The 25,563-nt window shown below is 44.5% G+C and overlaps 1 protein-coding gene and 2 long non-coding RNA genes across 17 annotated transcripts in view; 1 reads left to right on the top strand and 2 right to left on the bottom strand.

Moving 5' to 3' along the window:
- LOC105418562 (WW domain-binding protein 11-like) overlaps positions 1-25,563 on the bottom strand; it is a 1,118,483-nt gene that overhangs the window by 648,533 nt on the left and 444,387 nt on the right. The gene's annotated exons all lie outside the window — the stretch shown is intronic.
- On the bottom strand, positions 390-6,922 carry LOC105418315 (uncharacterized). 8 transcript variants are annotated; one of them, XR_003885992.1, is made up of 10 exons: positions 6,908-6,922; positions 6,039-6,065; positions 5,459-5,704; positions 5,035-5,126; positions 4,776-4,941; positions 4,071-4,487; positions 3,227-3,916; positions 1,350-3,147; positions 1,122-1,246; positions 390-764 (listed from the first exon to the last, which is right to left on the bottom strand). It is a non-coding gene; the product is annotated as an uncharacterized lncRNA (long non-coding RNA). The 8 variants fall into 8 exon arrangements; XR_003885996.1 differs by lacking the exons at positions 6,039-6,065; positions 6,908-6,922 and having other exon boundaries at positions 417-764; positions 4,071-4,139; positions 4,218-4,285; positions 4,398-4,487; positions 5,459-5,860; XR_003885993.1 differs by lacking the exons at positions 6,039-6,065; positions 6,908-6,922 and having other exon boundaries at positions 404-764; positions 5,459-5,580; positions 5,668-5,682.
- LOC115246891 (uncharacterized) lies at positions 16,014-16,851 on the top strand. The gene is made up of 4 exons (XR_003885985.1): positions 16,014-16,057; positions 16,155-16,232; positions 16,507-16,561; positions 16,659-16,851. It is a non-coding gene; the product is annotated as an uncharacterized lncRNA (long non-coding RNA).

The following is a 25,563-nucleotide window of genomic DNA, read 5'->3' as shown; positions in this document are numbered from 1 at the left end:
GCTATGAGTTGAAAAGACATTTATTAGAAAGGTGTAACTTGTACACAAAGTGTCTTAATTTGTCACCCGCAGCATCATTATTTTAAAGTGGGAAATATGAATAAACATAATGCTTAGTAATGAGCATGGATTTCCTTTTTTTAATAGATACAATCCTGAACTACTAGTGTTTCATGAACAGAACAGTTTCAGAATGATGGATCTAAAACTGCCCCCCCACCTCCAAAAAAACAAAACAGCCTCTTACTTTAACATCAAGGAAAAACACTTGCAACTGCACCTTTAGGTGCACCAATGGCATAACAATAAACATTTTAGAGTCCAAGCTCCAGGGGTCATCCAATATGGCTTATAAACAGCCAAATCCTGGACTATTTTGAATTCCAAAGTCCATTTGTGTCTTAAACACACTGTATGACCCCAGGAGTGGTCATTTCAACATGTATTTGCCATTGGGAATGGAGAGTCATCCAGGAACTCTATTCGTGGCAACGGTTCCAACCCAGAAGGAGGAAGTGATGTCAGCCCTGTTGTAAACATCAAAATGTCTTCCACAGACACAGCAGCCTCGCCTTCTGGATGTGGTCTGGATACAAAAGGACATAAGTTCCTTCTGGAGTGTCCCGGTTAAATGTCCTCATCTTCTGGACGGCTTGTTTCAGGATATCAGGTGCTTCTATTTCTGGGTCTACAAATAACGGGAGTGTTCTCCCTCTTAGAGGTTTTAGAGCAGTCCCATTTGGCACCATCATTCCAATGTTTATCTAAAAAATGAAAAAGGTACGGTTAATTTCATGTACTATACAAAGTAACACAAAAGATTATACATACACCAGTGTTTCCCATTAATTATGGAGAACATGGAGGGAACATGTTCTAATTTATGTCAACAGTTCCATAGTTAGCCGAACATGACTGGAAACTACCCTCCAGATACAGTAGTTGCACTGTCGTGCCCAGTTGCTTCAGCAAAGTGTCTCATCTTGCACGAGTGCTACATGCTTTAAAATCTATGCACAGATTCCTGTCTCAAATATATAAGTTCTCTTACATAGATCTATTTTTGAGTTACCCCGAGTCAGACAGTCGAGTGATAAGCTAATACAGCCAGTACAACAGACCTGGACGTGTTTTCGCTCTTTAGCCCGATGTCTTCCTCTTGGCCCATAGTTATAAGACTGACGCTCCTTGGATTTGGAATTTCTGTACTCCAGGAACTGCTTGTATGCTGGGAAATGTTTTTCTGCTGAAATTAAAGCCAAGTTTACAGAAAGTTGCAGCTGCTAACCAGTGGTACAGCTGATTCAAGTTGTACGTACTTCAGATAGCGACGGCTATGCTACACTTACTTTGCTTAGCATTATCCGGCTGTTGAGATGTCCCCTGTGCGGCTGGTCCTTCCGTCTGGGCTGCGGCATTTAAAAACGCCAAAGAACGACCACAGGCAACACGAAACGGCGTCAATCTGCTCAAATTTTTCCACAAAACGGGCAAAAGGCCACTTGCCTGCCGTCCATCCCGCGTCACCATGAACTCCTTATCCGCTTCCGGTTCAACTGTTGATACAGTTGGTGATTCCCTTTCCGGCCGAAAAGGTAACTTGTAAATTTGTTTTGGCCGCTTGTATAAATGTTTTGCACCTCCCGGCTGGCTCCTTTTTCAACCGGAAAGGGAATTACCAACTGCACCGACGGAACGCATCCATTGGCCCAACAAAGGGTCGGTAATTCCCTTTCCCGTAGAAAAAGTTATTTGTAAATTGGTTTCAGCCGCTTGTAAAAGTGTTTTGCACCTCTCGGCCACCGTATGATGGGGTAGCTGGCTAATGTATTATGTCTATCAACTCCTACACATAGGAACTTGTGTGTGTGCTTCATGAATATCTTTTCTCAAATTTAGGACAATAGCTGACAATCATATCATATTTTATTTTTTATTCACCAGAGTAGAAACACAATGAGACATATACACATCGACGTATTTCAGAAGAAGCAATGGAAGATGTTCCTCAACAGTCTGACCAGTCGGCCAAAAAGGCCACACTTCTCTGAGCGGAGGCCAGGCTGGTTGTTGTCAGTGCTCCCCTCTGATTCCACATCCAAACAAACTGAAATTGAGTTCATGTTTCCCTCACAGTCGCCGTAACCACTTTGGGTGGAGCTGGTTTCCAACTGGACATCGATAGCTAAGTCACTGGGAATTTCAATTACACAGGCGTCCCCCTCCTGTGCTCCTGGCTGCCTTGAAGAAGACTCCAAACTTACATCCCTCCAGTGCTCATCAGGGCCTGGGAGGCTGACAGCATTGTTCTCCAGTGGACCCTGAGCGGAGCTCTCATTGAGAAAAGGATGCTGCAGGACCTCCAGTGGTGTGATGCCTTCATCCTGGTCAAGCTGCATCATCCTTTTAAGCAGGTCCGCAAACAGGTTTTTGTCCTCCAGGTCTCCATGAGCCATGATCACTGGTACATCATCCAGTCTGATGCTGGTGAATGTCTGGGCCTGGAGACCTGTTTCTTCCTCATATTCGCTTGGTGTCTTGAACCTCCAGCGATGTTTACCGTCGACTTGCTCGCAGAAGTAAGATGCAGTGTCCTTCCCCCGGTCCAGAATCTCATCTGACGGCTGGCCGTGACACTGGATGATTTGGCTCAGCTCATCGGATTCCTCTTCCTTTAATAAAATGGTGGACGCTGTAGCGACTTCCACAGGTGTTGCACCAGTAGACCATATATCTATTGCTTCTGTGGGGGGGTGGATGCCCAGCCTGGAGCTCTGTATCCTGTAGCTTGAAAACAAGGACCGTCTCCAATTTGAAATGCCAGGCCAAAGTTAAGGAGACGAACTCTGATTGGCTGTTGTCTCCGGTCCACAATCATGATATTTTCAGGCCTGATGTCAGCATGAACAATCTTGAAGGAGCGCAGATGCTGCAGGGCCATTGCCACCTGCCGAATGACTGATTTCAACTCCAGAATGAGGAGGCCTTCTCCTCTGGCCTTGACATAGTTGTGCAGGTCCTGATCCAGAAGCTCATGACTCATGCACATGTGATCCTGCTATGTGAAGCTCTCCTTCCACTTTAGGATATTGGAGGTGTCCGGATCCAAACTCCGCAGCTCTTCAAGGATGACCAGCTCATTTTTCTCTACAGGAAGACCAGGAAACTTCTTAATAATCTTCACAGCCTCCATCTCACAAGTTTTAGTACTGAAGCATTTGGTCACATGACCAGATGCACCCTCCCCCAGCAAGTCCATCACCTGGAGGGACTCTGAAAGGAAAGTTCCTATCCTGAGGTCGGGCTCCTCTACAAATGCAGAGGGGTCATCCATATTGTTTGACATCCTGTTTATGGCCATTTTAATGTTTCAGTTTGCTCAGCTGTTGAATCGTTTGCTACAACCTCTGCTACAATACTCCCCTCCGCTACAATAATGCTCCCCTCCGCTACAATAATGCTCCCCTCCGCTACAATAATGCTCCCCTCCGCTACAATAATGCTCCCCTCCGCTACAATAATGCTCCCCTCCGCTACAATAATACTCCCCTCCGCTACAATAATACTCCCCTCCGCTACAATACTCCCCTCCGCTATGATAATACTCTCCTCCGCTACGATAATACTCCCCTCCGCTACAATACTCTCCTCTGCTACAATAATACTCCCCTCCGCTACAATAATACTCCCCTCCGCTACAATACTCCCCTCCGCTACAATAATACTCCCCTCCGCTACAATAATACTCCCTTCTGCTAATTTCTGCTCTCGTGTATGTTTCTACCTTGTTGCTATAGCAACCCTGCACCTGGGCTAATTTTGGAGTGCATTAGTCCTTACAGGGGCTGCTCACCTTTTTAAATTTTCACCTTTTTAAATATTTTCTCCTCATTCAGTCAGTAGAATCCTGCAACAGCTTTTACAGATCAAATATTTAGTGAACCTCTGTTGTTCAAACCGGATCTTTTGCAGGATTAGAATGTTAAGTGACACAAAGATTTCAGCACCCATCAACCCCCCCCCCCCCCCCCCCCCCCCCCCCACTGGTGGAGGGGGAATTCAACACTCACATGAGTCCACCACATTTGAGAGTGTAATCCAACTAACAGACTGGTTGGAACATATCTGCTAGTTATAAACTGAAAGGAAAAAAAAGGTAAATCTTGCTGGTTTTTGTGGCTTCACATTGACCTTCATGCAAAAATCATGAAATTGACCTTTTAGCATGTTTCCTTGTTGCATCACCAACATCTGTTTTTCTGCCTGTCTGTTAAAGTATAAATAACTCAAAAAGAACAAAGATGGTATTAAATGAAATTGAACTTGAAAAGTCACCAGAAAAGTCAGCAACAGTGCTCAGATGATCATGTGATAAACTGGCGACGCAATCTTATTACCTGATGTGATTATATTCTCCATAAGTTCTGGACCCTCATGAGCCAGTCACACGGTGGTACCAGGAAATGTGATTAAATGCCTACGCACATCTTTAGCACATGCATAAGTCAGTTCCAGTGATACAAGGGTAAGTGAGAAGCTTGTGATACACATTAAATTTCCAGTAGATTTCCACAGGTCTCACTGGATTCTGCCTTGAACACTTTCCCCTTAAAGGATTTGATGTCTCAAATATTACATCTAATTAATGATACACAGTACTCAGTAGAATCAGCTATATAGTGGGAGTTAGCTGTGCTGTGTGGCTTTATATGTCTCTTTAAATGTTTCAAAAACCTCTAACCTCACTGATATCCAATAGAAATAATGTCACTCACTAGTCTTTGCTCTCCACTGTTCTCAGGTGCCCCATTGTTATAAAGTCATGCTGCAGGGCTTTCTCAGGAGAGATTCTCTGACGCTCATCAAAGTGGAATAACTTCTTCAGGAGATCAGAAAGAGCCCTGCGCTCCTTCATTTCATTTTGTCATTTGTTGGATTGGCCTGCCATTGGAATCAGTGATTTAATACAAAGATAATCAATCAGGAACAATGACATTAATTATAACTGGTTAAAAAAAAAAAAATAGTGCTTACCGAAAACAATTGGTAACTTTTAAAGAACTTTTAAAACACTGGGGAACATCATATGATTTTATGAAGACAACATCTTGATATTCCATTGGTGACTGAAAGAAAAAAACAATCCATACACAGACATTATAACATAACAGTTTAAGATTCAAGATTTACTTTATTCATTCCCGAAGGGAAACTGAATTGTAATAGCAGCATAGACATGAAGGTATAGAACTATAGAATATAGACACAAATAGCAGCAGGTGTATTTACAAAGTATAGAAATAGAATAAAAATAAAATACAAATAAGATTAGAATGTAGGCATAGAGATAAAATATATATGTTTTATTATATATATATAAAAATATAGAATAATCTAGAAATAAGATTAGAACATAAACATTCAACAATGATTGTAATTGAATGGGTTTGGAGGGCACCTGAACTAATGCATCTCATCCACCAGACAGAGCCGACTGTTGTGGTGAAAATGGTCCAAGAGCTTCACAAAGTGTGCATGATTCACACGGAGACTGGAATGGATGCGTTCCAATATCATTTTCTGTGAAGGATCAACATGACCAATAAGAGACCAAAATATGGGCTACTTCACCAAATGCTCCTTCACCTAATCTCCTGCACAACAAACCCAGACTTCCTGCTGTGTAGAACATCACCAGCACTTACTGTAAAAAGACAATCACCATGGAGAGAAACCATTTAGTCAACATGAAAACCTCAAACACACAACTGAAGCATTATCCGTGTCCTTGTAATAACGGCAAGATGGAGCCGTCCAATCCTGGGATCTATATACTGATAGCTTATTTACAAATAGCATACAAGTGCTGGAATTGGGACCTGATCTACGATGCCAATAAAACCTCCAAAACTTAACGTGTATGGTACAGTACAATATTCCTGTTGGGAAAATCAGCAGTGACTCTGCTGCTGTGCCAACTGTGTCATGTGACCTCCTAAAGACAGGTTTTACATTATAAATACAGCTTGAAGTCTTACCTTTATTTATTGTTGATGGCATTATTTCTGAAATGAAAATTAAATTTGGTGAATATGTTGGTAATTGTAACAATTTATTAGTAATGTTGTAATCTCGTCAAGAAGATGCCGTCACAATGGGGCAGCTGGAGTACTGCCGTGGCTGGGGTACCACCAAAAAGGGAAGGAGGCAGGACCAAATCTACCACTAGACAATAACTACCACATCAAATTGCCATGCCATCAAAATGTCAGGTTGTTGCATTTACGATCATTTGAACAGGTCAAATTTTGTTAAGGAAAGTTTTTTAAATTACGTAAACATCGAGAGCAGTCATGCTAAGATAGCTTCTCAAGCCTCCACTAGCCACCATACTTTTATTGCCTCACTGTACATGCAAGTTTTTGCTACAGTATTGGGTGTTACCTCAGTCAGATCCAATCTAATGTTCTTAAAAAGGTCTGTTATTGTTGCATTAGTAGATTTTAGTTCACTTACTTTATTCAGCAGATCCATATACTTTTGTGTAGATATATATAAAATTATACTGTTTACAGTGACTGTCTGAGTTTGATGTGAAGGGTTGCCTTTTATCTTCAAAGTATAAGTGATATTAAAGTAATGGGGTATCCCCATCCTAAACAGCTAGTCAAGAAACTACCATCACAACCAAAGCTGAGGCTTGTCCTCTGTCAATGGACTTAATTACACCAGTAAAAAAAATTAGGAATGCCAAGGCTAAGGGCTCATGGACGAACTTTTTGGTGGGTACCAGACTGAATGAATTTTAAGTCTTCAAGAGAATACTTTTATTTCACAGATTGCTTGATAGGACTAGATGTTACAAGCTCTAAAAAAACCCTAAAAACCCTAAAAAAAAAACCCTAACCTAGGGCAGGTTTACCACAGGCTGAGCTCATTTGGGTGTGAATAAGTGGTCAGTTGCTCCCCATGGCTTCACAGGCCCGGCCAGAGACTGTACTTATTTTGTCACTGCCTGCTCTTCTACTCTCGTGCTGAGGTGGAAAGTTCCACTCACTCTGCCACGCCCCTCCTCCACACCCATTTGATCAGCTTTCATCATTTTCACCTGTTGCACCCTCTTAGGCCTATTTAAGGCACTGCTCGACATCCATGCCTTGCCAGATTGTTATTGCTCCATGTCTGACTTTCCAGCAGTTTGATTGGCCTTATTGGTTTTGACCCTGCCTGCCTTGGAATTTTCTTCTCTATCGATCAAATCAAATCAATCTTTATTTATATAGCGTCTTATACAATCAAAATTGTTTCAAGGCGCTTTCCAGAATCCCAGGGCCTGACCCCAGACAAGCAACAGTGGCAAGGAAAAACTCCCCTTTAACAGGAAGAAACCTTGAGCAGGACCAGGCTCATGTAGGGGGACCCTCCTGCTGATGGGGGGGTGGGTAAAGAGAGAGGAGAAGGGGGAGGACAGGTAGAGGATAGGATAGGTAGGAGAGGAGAGGAGAGGAGAGGAGAGGAGAGGAGAGGAGAGGAGAGGAGAGGAGAGGAGAGCACAGAAACACACACAAAAATACACTATACAATGGGTCAGCGGGGCCGGAGGTCATCATGCAGCTCCGAAGGCGGCAATACCTGTAAATGAATAGAGGAGGGGGGGGGGGGGGGCAGAAAAACTACACAGGAATCATCATAACTAGTCTGCTTGATGAGGAGGAGGAAAGGAGAGGAAAGGAGGTGTCTAGTGCTGTCCCTTTAATCCCAATCACATGTTCCAGTCTCTGTAACAGGATGCTGTGATCAACTGGATCAAAAGCAGCACTGAGGTCCAGCAGAACCAGCATAGAGACCAGTCCATGATCGGAAGCTATGAGAAGATCATTAGTGACTTTAAGAAGTGCTGTTTCTGTGCTGTGATGAGCTCTAAAGCCTGACTGAAACATCTCAAACAGGCTGTTCCTCTGCAGGTGCTCCAGTAACTGAGTCACCACCACCTTCTCTAGAACTTTAGAGATAAAAGGAAGGTTGGATATTGGCCTGTAATTTGCTAAGACATCAGGATCCAGTGATGGTTTTTAAGCAACGGCTTAATCACTGCCACCTTGTAGGACCGGGGTACATAACCTGAGACTAAAGAACCATTGATCTGGTCCAGGATAGAACTGCCCATCAATGGTAAAACATCCTTCAACAGGTGTGTTGGGATGGGATCTAAAGGACACGTGGTGGTCTTGGATTTCTGAATTAGCGATGACGCCTCAGAAAAATATATAGGGCTGAAGGAGCTTAAGGGCTCGTTGGAGACCCTGCATGTTCCCACAGTCGGCACATCTGGTGATGGTCCAGTTGTTGGGATGGCCTGGTTAGCTTTCTCTCTGATAGCTAGAACTTTATCAGTGAAGAAGCTCATGAAGTCTTCACCACTAAGGGAAGACGGGATATGTGGATCTAAAACACTGTGACTCTTAGTTAATTTGGCCACAGTGCTGAAGAGAAACCTGGGGTTGTTCTTATTTTCCTCAATCAAAGAAGAAAAATAAGCTGTTCTAGCCTTGTGAAGGGCCTTTTTGTAAACTAACTACAGTCTTTCCAGGCTACATGATAGCTGTCTATTTTACAAGAATGCCACTTCCTTTCCAGTCTTCGCACTTTCTGCTTGAGGGTCCTGATATGTGAATTATACCAGGGGCCACACCTCCTCTGATTTACTATTTTCTTTTTCAGGGGGGCAACAGAATCAAGCGTGATTCTCAGTGAGGTTGCTGCACCTTCAGCAATAGAGTCAACCTCAGCAGGGCTAAGATTATAATGATTGATCCCTGGGGAAACACACGGTGGTCCTGGGATCAGCACAGGGATCACTTCCCTAAACTTAGCTACAGCATTATCTGAGAGACATCTGCTATAGTAAGACTTTGTTCTGAGCATAGAAGAATCCTTAATCATAAATGTAAAAGTGATCAAAGAATGGTCTGACAGGACTGGGTTCTGAGGGAACACTGACACATGTTCTACCTCAACACCATAAGTCAGGACTAGATCTAGGGTGTGGTTGAAGCTATGAGTTGGTTGGTTTATCTGCTGGAGGAAACCAACTGACTCAAGTAATGAAATGAAGCCATTTCTAAAGCTGTCATTTACAACGTCTATATGGATATTAAAGTCTCCAATGATAATGACTTTGTCTGTTCTAAGGACCAAGTCAGATAAGAAATCAGAGAACTCAGACAGGACCTTTAAATATACATTCACTTCAGTTTGAGAGGCTTGGCGGAGCACCTATAGCCAATAAGGTTTGATCTGTTTTGCGTCACTGTTCCCACACCTGGATGCTGAGATGATTTGGGCAGAATAATGTCAAATTAAAGGTCTTTTAAACAGATCTGTGATGGCTGAACAAGACTGATGTGGAAGTGACACCAACGTGTGCATCAACTCTCCAGCTAACGTGCATTATTTCATTAGTATTATTCATCTTATTCATTACGGCCCTCAGGAATGAAATCATCCTCGTAAACAAGCGCGTGGCGACGAAAAAGAGCAATAAACCTGCTGGATATTCTGCCCCCTGCTGGGTGGAAGACGTTATGACAAGAAACAGAGAACAACAAAGTGCAGAATACACTTTAGTAGTGTTCAGTCATATTTACGTCCATCAGTAACTCACCTGTACCTGGACATTCTGCACACATTCATGTTTAAATGGTGTTTAAACACTTGTAATGGTTTTAAACACTCATCAAAGTCAGTGTTTTCAGATTCTGTGATTTCACACTGGACAGAATGTGAATAAGGTACATCAACAAATCCTTTTTGCTCAAACAGAAGTTTCTACATCCAAAACACTCCTGATTAACTCAAATAAAAGCCAAACAAACTCAGTACCAACATGAGATTAAAAAGATGCAAACAGACATATTGATTAGTGCTTTTTAATAGAAGAAATCAGAATGATAAGCATCAATTATGCAGGTGTGTTAAAAGAAAAACACTGGAACAATCAAACATGGGAACAGAACCTGGATTTTTTAGAACTAAACAAACTAAAGAAAAAAATCCCCTAAAGCAGCAATTGAAGAGTTGATTTTGTTCAGCTTCTTTTGTACAGACTGAAAACCAAATATCCATAGCGCTCCGTTCACAGCCTTGCATATCTCAGCTTTAGTGGACGGCGAGTCCCAGCTGGTTGGGGCTCTTGTTCTGGGTAGGGGGGGCTCAGGTCTGGGGGTGGGGCACGCTTCCGTGGGGGCATCATCAAGACCTGTGTGTACGTCAGTTTGGAGCCCACCTGAAAAGTCAGAGAACCAGGATTTAGTTTCCACCATGAGCATCTTTGCAACAGGTCTGCTATAACCTGGGGTATTTGTCCTGTCGGGGGTCTTAAACCCGATAAATGTTGATGTGTCTGTGACCAGTCGGGGCATTCACTTTATGAATGAGTAACATGAATGGACACAATTAAATCAAGTATCAAATTAAGCATCAAAAACAACTCAACACCCAAAACTTACTTGCTGTCCTGGCGGATGAGCTGGTTGGTGGTGAGCCTTGGTCTTTGATCTCTGCTCCAGACCCCTGAAGAGGAACAGGTCTCAGGTGTTACCAAGTGCTCCACAAGTGAAATAAAGTGTGAGCGAGGGTGGGGGCCATAAACTTACCGATTCAACATTGGCTGAATATTCTTGGAGGGCCGGGGCTCCAACACTGGCCCTGGGGTGTCCACACCGCCCCCCCTCTGGGGGAACCCAGCCTGGGCTGTGCCCTGGGACTACACCGTTGCCTTCGGCTTGTCCCCGCTGTCGCCCCCTTCAGCCATCACCCGCCGCTCAAGACAGACGGAGTGAATCTTGAAGGATGGAGTAGGAGCATCTCCACCAGCACCAGGGGGCAAAGTCTGAGTGGCTACATGGTGACGCTCAGGTCTCGGGGGGCCCAGGTCTTCGAGTGTTTTATAAAAGCAAATTGAGACTGAGGGACCATCACCCTCATCTCGGCTTGGGATTTTCCTTACGCGGGAATTCACAGGAAGCCACGGACGTTGGAGCTCCGCATTGTCCTGCCAGTCGATCTGGGATTTGGTGAATCCACGGAGAGTTTGTTGACCGATATGTGGCGAGGATCCCGTGGTCAGACGCACGTTGACCTCGCTCGATAGAGACAGTTCAGGAGGAGGTGGTAATAAACCAGTGTCTGGTTCAAGAGGTGGTGGTAATAAACCAGTTTCTGGTTCAGGAGGAGGTGGTAATAAACCAGTTTCTGGTTCAATAGGTGGTGGTAATAAACTGGTTTGCAGAACCGTGGATGGACCAGGCTCATCTGTTGGACACTGGTTCTGCTCTTGCTCGAGGTCATCAGCATCAATGGGACAGATGCAGCTGTGGGTTTGTGTTTTCAACGCCTGATGTGGATCCGTCAGTACAACACGGACCTCCTCGCCATCCTTAACGTCGCGTTGCTGTTCTGGATCTACCATTGGCCTCTGCTGGTCACCTGATGCCTCAGTCACCATGAAGGCAACGGACGGTGGCCCAACAAGAGTTGACTGGACCGGTTTGGACGGCTTTGACCCATCGAGAGTGTTTTCCTCTCTGCCTGTGCTCAGTCTGGGCAGCGCCACACGGGGATGTGATTCCAGGGGTTCCTCACATGTGCCACTGCCGTCTCCTTTAACCTCCTCATCCAAGCATGCATGCTGGGTTCCTGCGGAGGTGTGCTGCCTCAGCTCCACCGTCTTCGTGCTCCGTCTAACGAAGGGTGGGAGTTCTGGCAGACTGCTGTCGCTGTCGCTCCACTCGTCAGAAGAAGTGCTACAGGAACAGCCCATCTTCTGCAGCCTGGAGCAGAAACAACAAAAAGCCGCTGCCATAACCACACACACTCTAACACTCATGAACAGATCCGTTCGCTGCTCCAGCCTCATGGAGAAAGAGGAAAGTCCCGCCTCGCCCCCTCCCCAGCCCAGACTAGCACAGGTGAGGGGCTCACGCCCCCGCCAGTCATCAGGGCGTTTAGACTCTGGTAGAGCTGCCAGCAGAGCTCAACTTGATCCCAACCATCAACTCCCAGTTACTGACCTTTGGACCTTTAATGCGTGTGTACGTCAGTATGGAGATCGTCTCTCTTGGAGGGTGATGCTCGGTGGAAGGATCGAAGAATGAGGGGCAGATCTGATGGTGGTTTCAGCTCAGCTAACGGGTAATGTCTGTAGGTGCAGCAGCAACACTTTAATATGAAGACTTTTTACAACCCAAAATGGCCTTTTATCTGTGATGACCTCACAAAAATAATCTCATGCGAAGTGTTTAAAGCTGCTTCGCATCAAAGCCACAAACGTAAATGTGTGAGTGGGTTAAATCGCTGCATATATGACGTACTGTAAAATTTGTTCTGAAAATAATTAAATATTGTGATTTTACCCCATCGTGTCCCAAATTATTTCGCAAATATTTTGCTATGATTCTTCCACGATGGCGATGCAACCGTTAAGCATTAAATTGAATGTTAAACATCTTGACAGCTCATTCCAGTCCAACATTGGAGCCCTTCTTTGAGAGCAGCTTCACAATGCTCGTATCCAATAAACTGGTGTTTCTGGACAGTTTGATCAATTTCTTGGCAGGATGTCAGGATATCCTCCCAGTTTTGAGACCAGTCTCAATCATCCAGGTCAGAGTTATCCTAATAAGAGCTCTGCGTCCACTGGACGCATCACGCGCACCCCCGAGGCAATAGAGACCACAACCACCAGACAGTTGATGGAGGAGGACACAAAGCTCAGCATCGAGATCCACAGAACCCCCCCACACAGATCAGCACCTCCCATTGGACTCTCACCACCCACTGGAACACAAGTTGGGTGGAATCAGAACCCTATAACAGGGCTAAAGAAGTAGCCACCACAACCCAAGGCAGGAAGAAGGAACAGGATCATCTCAGAACATGTGGTTACCCAGACTGGGCCTTCAGAGACCTGCAAACAGGAGGATACAAGCACCACCACGTCTCTATTTAAAAAAAGGATATAAAAAAGTTTATTGCGAGTTTTGTTCAGTAACATTCAACTGCTGTTGTTTGGATCAACTATTTAGATAAAAGAATGTAATTTGCGTAGTAGCTTGGAAAGCAGCGTATTAGCTTAAAGTTAATACACCGATGACACGCCACAAAGACGTGAAAGCCCCCAAAACACATTTAAAGGTGGATGGAATGTGAAACAGCACAGAAAATTATCATTATTTTTATAATTGACCACTGGCTGTAGTGTACCTCACTATCCACTAGAGGGAGACAGTAACGCATACATTTCTATGAATCTAATTTAAGTCGAACAGAAACTCTGCTGCTATAATCGCTGCTGACCTTCCCCCTCTTCATCTTCCTCATCTCCCCCAGGATGGTGCAGTTGTTTACACAATATATATCTCCATTTTCCACACCTGTACTTCCTCCATTTCAGCCATTTGGTAGCATGAGCGGCAGAAATTGCATTCTCCATGTGGTGTATTGATTAACAACCACAGAGATAGTATAGAAACTGTTTATTTGGACTGTTGGATATCTGTTATCCATTTCTATGTGAGTTCTGTGAGAGTTGATATAGCGCACATGCGCATTGCACTTCGCACCTGGTAGTTGATTGAGTAAACGAAGAAGCAGCACGTCGGTGTCCTGTCTTATCAATACATATCATTGGCGACAAGGATCAATTTTCATTTTCTTAACGGGGAAGGAGAGACACACGGTGTCGCTACTAGTGAGTACAATGGCCAGTATGGAGATTAAGGGGCGAGTTTAAGGTGGAAAAGGAGCCGTGGTCGGCGTACGTGGAGCAGCTAGAACAGTTTTTGGAAGCTAACGACGTAGCCGAAGGGAAGAAAGTGGCTACGCTGCTGAGTGTAATGGGCGCAACTACGTACGGACTTTTAAGAAACTTAAGCCAAAAGACAAGACGTTTGATGAGATAGTAACTGTTTTAAAGGGACATTTTGAGCCCAGGCCGCTGTTGGTAGCAGAAAGGTTACGCTTCAACCGGTGCAACCAAAAAGCTAACCTGCTAACTTGTGTTTGGGGCGATCGCTGTTTTTATGTAAATTTAGGTAAATTTTTTATTTGGCCCTCCGTCCATTTGACTTTGACACCCCTGATCTACAGGTATCGCCGCCTTCATCGCTGTATGCTGACCTACTGACCTCCGACCTCGCTGACCCACTCAACGACTCTACCGGCAGCTTATTTTAATTAATATAATGTATTTCTATGTTCTACCTATTCTCTCCTCTACCTGCCCCCCTTCTCCTCTCTCTCTACCCAGCCGGCCATCAGCAGGAAGGTCCCCTTACATGAGCCTGGTCCTGCTCAAGGTTTCTTCCTGTTAAAGGGGAGTTGTTCCTTGCCACTGTTGCTTGTCTGGGGTTAGGCCCTGGGATTCTGGAAAGCGCCTAGAAACAATTGTGATTGTAACAGACGCTGTATAAATAAAGATTGATTGATAGATTGATTGATTGTAAACATATTTGTTTTATATGTCTTCATTGTACACACATGGACCACACTGAGGCCCATCAACTCTGACTGATTTGCTGTGGGAGACCCTAACAGCACCATAATGACCCAAGACAACTTAGCTTCTCCGATCAATTAGGCACACAGAGGCCTCCACCACAGTAAGGTGTGGTTGAAGGGGGATAAAAATGATTTTCACTATTAATTATTGTATATAAAGGTGAGTGAAGCACCTCTGATGGGCTCTGGCTTACTGAAATATCAACGCTTCAAATGACAAACACTGAGAGCAGATATTAAAATCAGCTAAAGTACACACACCTGAAGTCAAACAGAAAATACACCAAAATGGTCCTATTGCCTGAGAGTATCTGCTGATCAAACACTCTTACTGCCATAATTAAACAAAGCTGGAGGCTCCTGATAAATATCAGGGCATCTTCATCACTTCCGATCATATTCAATAAATCTGCAGCGGCTACAGCAACAGTTCATCAGCAAACACAAATCCAAGATACAATGCCCATAAAAACTGTTCCCGCCTTTTATAAATGACACAATGCTCCACAAAATCTGCTGATTTTCACAAGAATTTGCAAAACCAAAAGACCTAAAAGCTTCTTTCTTGTTGAGGGCAAAACAGACATTGAAAAGCTAATATTTAAAATGAATGAAAAATCTGCAGTGTAAAACACGTCAATACTCAGCTGCTGTACAGGGACTGACCTGATGCAACAGTGGTCCAGCCCCTTTATATCAACAGTGTCATGATGAGGGACTTTTTATGGGCTTTGAATGAAAACATCCTCTCACGGGACAATTCCTCATCCCCTTTTCTTCATCATTGTCACTGTCACAGACCAACTCATGTGTCTGTTGGCAGATGAGAAATAAAGAATGAGAGGCAATAATGGACTTTCAAATCAGTGGCAGCGACCAAGCAGCTGAAGCAGCCTGTCAGAGACACTTTCTGAGCAGACACATCTAGACACATCTAGATCTGCCATCATTTCGTTTCTGGCACAGGAAAATCAAGTCAGTTCCTCAACAGGAAGTCAGGCTGGAAAGCACCTGTACCAGCCATCTTCTCCATTGTGTTTTGACCCCCCCAAGAAACACTTTGTACAGTCAATACAGCAGCAGTACAACAGGTGATACGTGTCTGAGTAGGATAAATAACAAGGGGGAAAGCAAGTCAGCCAGCCAGCCAGCCAGCCAGTCACCCAGCCAGCCAGCCACCTGATTCAGCTGTCTGTCAGACCTCCAGTCAGCCAGCCAGCCAGCCAGCCAGCCAGCCAGCCAGTCAGTCAGTCAGTCAGTCAGTCAGCCAGCCAGCCAGCCAGCCAGCCAGTCAGTCAGTCAGCCAGCCAGTCACCCACCTGATTCAGCTGTCTGTCAGACCTCCAGTCAGTCAGTCAGTCAGTCAGTCAGTCAGTCAGTCAGTCAGTCAGTCAGTCAGTCAGTCAGCCAGTCAGCCAGCCAGCCAGTCAGCCAGCCAGCCAGCCAGCCACCCACCCACCTGATTCAGCTGTCTGTCAGACCTCCAGTCAGCCACTGGGTAAAGAAAGCTGCCTTTAATCTGCAGTCTAGAAGAATTCAGAGGGATTCAAATGTGCCAGGATGAAGAAAATCTCCCCTCTGAATGTGTTGTGCAGATGAAGCTGAAGGCAGCGATCTTCATCATGTGGAGGGGACAAATGATCATCCAGTTGATGAATCTGGAGAGGCCAGCGGTAAGTCAGAAGCCTCAGAGAGAAAAGTGTCTCTCAGCTCTATTTGCTGCTCATCAGCAGGGGCAGTAGAAGAGGACCAGGTCAGACAGTTTCCAGGGGACGCACATTTACTTTCTTTTCTCTTTTCATCTGGAGAATGTCCATATATTTGACACAGACAGTCTTTAAATCAGATGATCTCCTGAGTCACAGACAGGAACACAACAACATGATTAAAGGTTTAATCAGAAGCATTTAGAAGCACCTGACTGACGGGTGATACCCTTTTCTTCAGAACTCTGCCCGCCAGTATGTGGATGAAGGTTTTCTCTCCATGACAGCTGTCAAAGGTTGGACTTTACTTTTGTCTTTCAGTTTATTACGTCCATCTGTTCTGTTCACTCTAACGTGAATATTTGATGCTCTTCCAAACTTCATGTTATCCAGCAGCTGTGTTGTCATGACAACAGAGGACAACACAGCTGAAACAAGTCTTCGATCATCATCATCATCATCACCAGCAGCAGTTTGATGCCTTCTACCAGTGAATCTATCAAGCTTTACTTCTGTTGTTGCCATGGTGATTTTGAAGCTGATGATTTGTTTGATTGACAGCTATAAATAAACAGTTGCATCATCTTCTGGTCTTCATTTGATCATATACTAGCAGATTCACAAATAAAGAACAAATGCTGAATCCTGATGGTCAACGCATGGACCCAGGCTCATTTAGAGGACTCAGACAGGAGCTGAATGTGACCTGGCAAAAGGGTTAGCAAAAGTGGCTATTGTGTCCTTCAGTCCAGATGGGTGATGCAGTGAGTCAGTCTTTCAAATGAACCCAAGCCCATGTTTTGGTTGAGGGTTAGTTAATAAATTGGAGTGATATATTGTTGCCACGAGGAATATGATCATTAATATGGGCAGGAGGGTTAGGACGCAATACGTTAGCCAACGGAAGCTCCACTCTCCCAACTAAATGCTGGTTCACCTGTCTTTGTATTGATCCAGGAACCATAAGGAGATCATTGGATAAAGACCAATGAGAATTCAGGAAAGGAAGGTCAATGAATAACATTTGTCTCATTCTTGATTAACTGATTATAGTTATTACACATAAGTGATTCCATTTTTCAATTCAATTCAATCTTTATTTATATGGCACTTTTCATACACTGGGTTGCACAAAGTGCCTCACAGAGGATAAAAACAACAAAGAGAAACAAGAGAATCAAGAAAAAGGACACACACACAGATACACACACACACACACATGCATACACAAACTCAAACACACACACAAACAAGCTGAGACATGGCTGGGCACCGAGACCTGAGGCGAAGGAGACGCCACCTTTGGAGGCCCACCAGGCCGAGGGAGGTCACGGTCCGTGGCCACAGGTGGTACCGCCACAAAGACCAGCCTGACCCGGACAGACCGGAGGCTCCACACCAAGGCACAGAGCCCACTAACCACCCAGGCCAGGGTCGACAATGGGACAGCACCTCCAGTGGTAGACCGGAAACATCTCCCAGCCTGGCAGGCCCCCATGAGGAAACCCCATGAGGAAACACTGGAGCTAAAAACTGAAGGACTAAAACAGTAAATGGGATAAAAGGTGTAAAAGCTAAAAACTGAGAAACTAAGAACTGAGGGAGTAAAACAGTAAAGGTATCAAGTCAAATAAGGATAAGACATAAAAAAGGATGAGAACATAAAAGAAATTAAAAATAATCAGAAAATCAGTTAAAGGCCTGATTAAAAAGGTGTGTCTTGAGCCTCTTTTTAAAAATCTCAGCGGTCTCTGCGGCCCTGAGGTTCTCCGGCTGTTCCACAGTCGGGGACCAGAATAACTGAAGGCCGCTTCCCCGTGCGTTTTAGAGCTTACATGTGGAATGGTTAAAAGGCCGGTGCCGGAGGACCTCAGAGTCCATGAGGGTTGATAGAATAAAAGCAGGTCGGATAAATAAGTCGGGCCGAGACCATTAAGACATTTAAAAACTAATAAAAGAACCTTAAAATCGATCCTGAAACGCACGGGGAGCCAATGCAGCGATTCTAAAACCGGTGTGATGTGCTCCCGCCCTCTGGTCCTCGTCAGCACCCGTGCAGCTGAGTTTTGTAATAATTGTAGGTTAGAGATGCTCTTTTTGGGAAGACCAGAGAGCAGGGCATTACAATAATCTAGACCACAAGAGATAAAAGCGTGCATCAGCACCTCCGTGCTGGCCTGAGAGAGAAACGGGCGGACTCTGGCTATATTCTTCAGGTGGTAAAAACCTACCTTTGTTATGTTTTTGATGTGTGGGATGAAACTAAGCTCAGAGTCAAAGATCACACCCAGATTTCTGACAGATTGAGATGGTTTAAAATCCTTTAATTTTGGTACAAGTTTCTCTCTCGGACCTTCAGGACCAATGACTAAGACCTCTGTTTGGTCCTGGTTGAGCTGCCATCCATGACTGGATATCTAGAATACAGTTAAAAAGGGCATCAACTGGCCCTGTGTCACCAGGAGCCACGGCGATGTACAGCTGCGTATCGTCAGCATAGCTGTGGAAGCTGATGCCGTGGCTCCTGATGACGTCCCCAAGAGGAAGCATGGAAAGATTAAAAAGGGTTGGACCTAAGATTGACCCTTGGGGAACGACCACAACCTCCTATCTTTAGTATTGCTGCGCCAACTGGTGGTCTTTTGGGTTGAGGATAACGGTGATCTATATGTACCTATATGTAGCTATAGCGTCATTGGCCTCCACTCCAGCCACTCCTGGTAGTTCCTCAAAAACACTGAGTTTCTAGTGGATGCACAATCTGTGGAAGCCAACATAGAAACTTCTGAAGAGCCAAAGTTCTTGCAACAAAAATATAGTCCCCAATTAGGTTGTTTTGTTATCACACGACCCCGTCCCCATTATCTTAAGAGAATATAAAAGAATGAGTGGAGACAGAAGAGAGAATGAGACGTTTTTGGTGCGTGTCGCTCTTGATTTAGTGTTTATTTTTGCAGTAAACTTAAAGGAGGCCTTTACACTTTATGTTTGATTAAATTTAAGCTGATATTCCATTCTTGACATCTTTAAATTTACTGTATTCATGGGAGATTTATTTGGTCATTTTGCTTCTTTTTATTTCCTATTTCCCACATTTATTCATAGTTTTTATTAGATTGCAATAAATCCTATAACATTGAACAGACTGACTAAAGTCAAATGACCTGTGGTTCCCACCGATAGCCGTCATTCTGATGGGTTTTTGCTGGCTGCAGCTGAAATATTCCAATGCTCCATGTCACAGAGACAGTAAATACTAAACCCTAAAGATTCTGAAGGCATGATGTAAAATAGTAACGTATAATACAGACATTTGAAGAGACAATTAAGAGAATGTTTCCATGCTTCTAAGAGTGGCCGAGGAGCCATTTAGAACTTTATAAAGATGCATTGTGTGATACCAGGAACTAATTTAACTTCAAGGCGAAGCTGCTTCTGCTTTGTCGACCATCGACTGATCTCCTGAAAGTCCACCAGCGCCTTTTAAAAACTGAATTTTTCATCTATGGAGGGAGTAGACGGCAGATGTTTCCACAGATGCTCTTCACCAGTGGTCAGTGAGTGATGCAGCAGATGAGCGGGAGTTGACTGGCTACAACCAGCCATGACTCAATGTCTCCAGCCCATAGTGTGGATTCTCTACGAGATCAGACAGCAGCTTCACTCCTGGATCCTGCAGCTGGTTCCGACTCAGGTCCAGTTCTCTGAGATGGGAGGGATTGGACCTCAGCGCCGAGGCCAGAGAGTCACAGCTGATCTCTGATAACCTGCAGCTCCTTAATCTAAATAAAGAAGGGAAACTTTTATAAGGTTATAAGTGAAACCAGTATTAATCTGAAAGGTTAATCAAAGGCATGATCTGTAAATATTTAATTTAGTTACAGGTTAAAAAATGATAGTAATATGTAATGACCACAATTCCAACCTCTCAGGTTTGCACTGTTCCAAAGGAGAATATATATTGTTCTGGCCCTCACTCTTCCCAGGTTCTCCCACCTCTTTCCCTCCCATCTCATCATGGAGATCCATCTCACCTGTGGCTCATCTTTAAAGGCACAACCTGTCTTAGATGACTTCCTGTCTCCCTCACCATCTCCCTCCTCGTTGGCTGGTGTCTACCAGGCACCCTCACCTAGTTTTGTCTAATTTTGGTTACCATCTGTCGGCTTTTTCATTGTCCTTAAATCAATTTATCATGAATAAGTGGTCCCCGTGTGGCCCTCCCTCCTGAAGGAACTGGGCACAACACACACACTCAGAAAGTGTGAGGACCCTCGGATGGAATAATGGACATTTTTGAGAATGGTGTTTACCTCAGAGTTTCCAGTCGGCAGTTTGGATCCTGGAGAAAACCACAGAGCAGCTTCACTCCTGAATCCTTCAGCTTGTTCCAACCCAGGTCCAGTTCTCTGAGATGGGAGGGATTGGACCTCAGCGCCGAGGCCAGAGAGTCACAGCTGATCTCTGATAACCTGCAGTAGTCTAATCTGAAAAATGCAGGATGAGGTTATACGGTGCAGGTCTGCATGTTATCTGCGTCAGTACTAAACCTACGTTAGTTCTTAGTTGGGTCAGACCTGAATTCACGATATTACAAGGAATTTTTTTAATGTGGTGCATCACAGCAGTGTTGAGAACAGCCTCACTTCACCATCTTAGCAGCTGGTATATAGGTAGAAAAATGAAGACTGACCTGAGCCTCTCCAGTTTACAGTTTGGACTCTCCAGTCCAGAACAGAGCCGCTTCACTCCTGAATCCTGCAACGGGTTGTCGCTCAGGTCCAGAACCCTCAGATGGGAGAGGTTGGACTTCAGAGCTGAGGCCACAGAATCACAGCTGGTCTCTGATAAACTGCAGCTCCTTAGGCTAAAATAACAATTATTTTGAGAGAAGACAAATAAAAATCAACATGTACCAGAGCAAAACACAGCTTCCAAGCAACAAACCTCTGGTCCTGCACCGGCTTATCTGCCGTATGTTCCTATTTTGGGTTCTTTCAGGGCGGTTGGACAAGATCTCCACCGTATGTAGTGTGTGGGTCAAAATCCCTTCCAAGTTTGTGAGACCACATTTCTCAATAGCACTCAACTCTTGTCAGGAGTTGGGACAAAGCGACCCACTCCTGATAGCTTGTGGGCGATGCTGCAGCGACCCTGCAATCCCTACACTCTCTGGTGAAACCAAATCAAAGGTTTTAGACACTGCTGGATGCTGGAAGGGTGGCTATAGTCTGGACGCATCGTTCCCCTGACTGCACATTTCTCCAACAATGATTGGCAGCTGGTGTCACTTGTTCTCCAGATGAGAGAAGGAAAGAGAGCCCCCCCCACAGTGTGTTTGATTGCCCCACTGCAAGCTCAATGCTGCCAGAAAACATTGCAGGAGCATCAATTCCCCTCAGGGCATCAACAAGGACCTCAGGAAAAGGTGCAGCTGCCACCTACTAGAGACAAGCACACTGAGCTGAGATTCAAAGCCCTCTCCTCCCAAGAGAAGAGCTTGTTTGTCGGAGGCTCTTCTGGGCGATACCTGGTGCCACAGCTCCAGCTCAGCCCGTCTCTGGAGCTGAGGTGGAGCTTAGCAAGTTTCATGGTTCTCCACCACTTCCTCTGGCTGAGGACCTTCTCAGCTGGTGGTTTCTGCTCCACCTTCCAAGTTGAGCAGGTGATACTTCTGCATTCCTGCCACCAGTGTCTCTGCAGAAAGAGTCTTCTCTACTGTTTTATATTAGATTATAGAAAATTAGGATTTTTGGTTGATCTCTTAGATGTTGTTGACTAAGAGCAGGTTTTTCTTTAATAACATAGAAAGATTCGATGAGAAGAGCAAATGTATTATTTTATGAGCTACTTCCACTACTATTATATTCACATACTTCCATATTGTCTTAGATTGCAAGCTGCATTTATTGCATCGTTCATAGAAAGTCATATTTGTGAGGAGAAAAACTCCAATAAGGTCATTTTCTTTAACGATCATTACAACAGAAGGAGGCGATGAACAAACAGATTTATCTAAAAATGTGTGAAAACTTATGGATGGAAACCTTTTTAAAATGGTTGCATTGTGTAGAATCGGTGTAGAATCAACTTGTTGACTTCTGATTTGGACTCCAATGGAAGTGAGGTGCAACAATTGTGGATGCTGAAAGCTTCAGATCTTCATGAAGGTTTCTGTGGTTGGACTGACCTGCTGCCCCATTAAGAGGGAGGCAGCTTTGGGCTTCTGGCTGGAATGAAGCCACCTCAGATGAGAATGACTGCAGGCTTTCGGTACCAAGGTTTAACAGGGGGCTCACTTCACACTTGGGCTTTTCTCTTTTTTGGGATGGCTTTTCTCAGTAGAGAAGGGGCATGGCACACTGCAGCAGCTTTCTTTTTGGGGTTTCTATTTTTCCTTCTGATCTTTAAAAGACAGGAAGAACCATTTTTGATTGGTCTGAATGTTTGGGGGGTTTTGTGGCCAGCCTAAAATAAAACAAGACAAATCTACAACTGATACTTCCTTTCTAGTCATTGATGACCATCCTCACATGGGACAGATTTCCACAACCAATTTAATACTGCAAATCTGTCCTGTGTGGTCTTTTTTCTGAGAACTGTAACACTACGTTTATAACAAAGATCAAACATGGAAAGAGTTATTGTCTAACTAGTTACACCTGGGAAAGTACTGGATCATCTCTGACTGACCTGAGAGTCTCCAGCTCACAGAGAGGATCCTGGAAAGCACCACAGAGCTGCTTCACTGCTGGATCCTGCAGCTGGTTCCAACTCAGGTCCAGAACCCTCAGATGGGAGGGATTGGACCTCAGCGCCGAGGCCAGAGAGCCACAGCTGATCTCTGATAAACTGCAGCCCCTTAATCTAAATAAAGAAGGGAAACTTTTATAAGGTTATAAGTGAAACCAGTATTCATCTGAAAGGTTAATCAAAGCCATGATCTGTAAATATTTAATTTAGTTACAGGTTAAAAAATGATAGTAATATGTAATTACCACAATTCCAACCTCTCAGGTTTGCACTGTTCCAAAGGAGAGTATATATTGTTCTGGCCCTCACTCTTCCCAGGTTCTCCCACCTCTTTCCCTCCCATCTCATCATGGAGATCCATCTCACCTGTGGCTCATCTTTAAAGGCACAACCTGTCTTAGATGACTTCCTGTCTCCCTCACCATCTCCCTCCTCGTTGGCTGGTGTCTACCAGGCACCCTCACCTAGTTTTGTCTAATTTTGGTTACCATCTGTCGGCTTTTTCATTGTCCTTAAATCAATTTATCATGAATAAGTGGTCCCCGTGTGTCCCTCCCTCCTGAAGGAACTGGGCACAACACACACACTCAGAAAGTGTGAGGACCCTCGGATGGAATAATGGACATTTTTGAGAATGGTGTTTACCTCAGAGTTTCCAGTCGGCAGTTTGGATCCTGGAGAAAACCACAGAGCAGCTTCACTCCTGAATCCTGCAGCTGGTTCAGACTCAGGTCCAGTTCTCTGAGATGGGAGGGATTGGACCTCAGTGCCGAGGCCAGAGAGCCACAGCTGATCTCTGATAAGCTGCAGTAGTCTAATCTGAAAAATGCAGGATGAGGTTATACGGAGCAGGTCTGCATGTTATCTGCGTCAGTACTAAACCTACGTTAGTTCTTAGTTGGGTCAGACCTGAATTCACGATATTACAAGGAATTTTTTTAATGTGGTGCATCACAGCAGTGTTGAGAACAGCCTCACTTCACCATCTTAGCAGCTGGTATATAGGTAGAAAAATGAAGACTGACCTGAGCCTCTCCAGTTTACAGTTTGGACTCTCCAGTCCAGAACAGAGCCGCTTCACTCCTGAATCCTGCAACGTGTTGAAGCTCAGGTCCAGAACCCTCAGATGGGAGAGGTTGGACTTCAGAGCTGAGACCACAGAATCACAGCTGGTCTCTGATAAACTGCAGCCACTTAGTCTAAAATAACAATTATTTTGAGAGAAGACAAATAAAAATCAACATGTACCAGAGCAAAACACAGCTTCCAAGCAACAACCCTCTGGTCCTGCACCGGCTTATCTGCCGTATGTTCCTATTTTGGGTTCTTTCAGGGCGGTTGGACAAGATCTACAGCGTATGTAAAGTGTGTGTAGGTCAAAATACCTTCCAAGTTTGTGAGACCACATTTCTCAATAGCACTGAACTCTTGTCAGGAGTTGGGACAAAGCGACCCACTCCTGATAGCTTGTGGGCGATGCTGCAGCGACCCTGCAATCCCTACACTCTCTGGTGAAACCAAATCAAAGGTTTTAGACACTGCTGGATGCTGGAAGGGTGGCTATAGTCTGGACGCATCGTTCCCCTGACTGCACATTTCTCCAACAATGATTGGCAGCTGGTGTCACTTGTTCTCCAGATGAGAGAAGGAAAGAGAGCCCCCCCACAGTGTGTTTGATTGCCCCACTGCAAGCTCAATGCTGCCAGAAAACATTGCAGGAGCATCAATTCCCCTCAGGGCATCAACAAGGAGCTCAGGAAAAGGTGCAGCTGCCACCTACTAGAGACAAGCACACTGAGCTGAGATTCAAAGCCCTCTCCTCCCAAGAGAAGAGCTTGTTTGTCGGAGGCTCTTCTGGGCGATACCTGGTGCCACAGCTCCAGCTCAGCCCGTCTCTGGAGCTGAGGTGGAGCTTAGCAAGTTTCATGGTTCTCCACCACTTCCTCTCGCTGAGGACCTTCTCAGCTGGTGGTTTCTGCTCCACCTTCCAAGTTGAGCAGGTGATACTTCTGCATTCCTGCCACCAGTGTCTCTGCAGAAAGACTCTTCTCTACTGTTTTATATTAGATTGTAGAAAATTAGGATTTTTGGTTGATGTCTTAGATGTTGTTGACTAAGAGCAGGTTTCTCTTTAATAACATAGAAAGATTCGATGAGAAGAGCAAATGTATTATTTTATGAGCTACTTCCACTACTATTATATACACATACTTCCATATTGTCTTAGATTGCAAGCTGCATTTATTGCATCGTTCATAGAAAGTCATATTTGAGGAGAAAAACTCCAATAAGGTCATTTTCTTTAATGACCATTACAAAAGAAGGAGGCGATGAACAAATAGATTTATATAAAAATGTGTGAAAACTTATGGATGGAAACCTTTTTAAAATGGTTGCATTGTGTAGAATCGGTGTAGAATCAACTTGTTGACTTCTGATTTGGACTCCAATGGAAGTGAGGTGCAACAATTGTGGATGCTGAAAGCTTCAGATCTTCATGAAGGTTTCTGTGGTTGGACTGACCTGCTGCCCCATTAAGAGGGAG

The sequence above is a fragment of the Takifugu rubripes genome, chromosome 19 (genome assembly GCF_901000725.2).
Source record: "Takifugu rubripes chromosome 19, fTakRub1.2, whole genome shotgun sequence".
NCBI lineage: Eukaryota > Metazoa > Chordata > Actinopteri > Tetraodontiformes > Tetraodontidae > Takifugu > Takifugu rubripes.
This window is presented reverse-complemented; position numbering and strand designations above follow the sequence as displayed.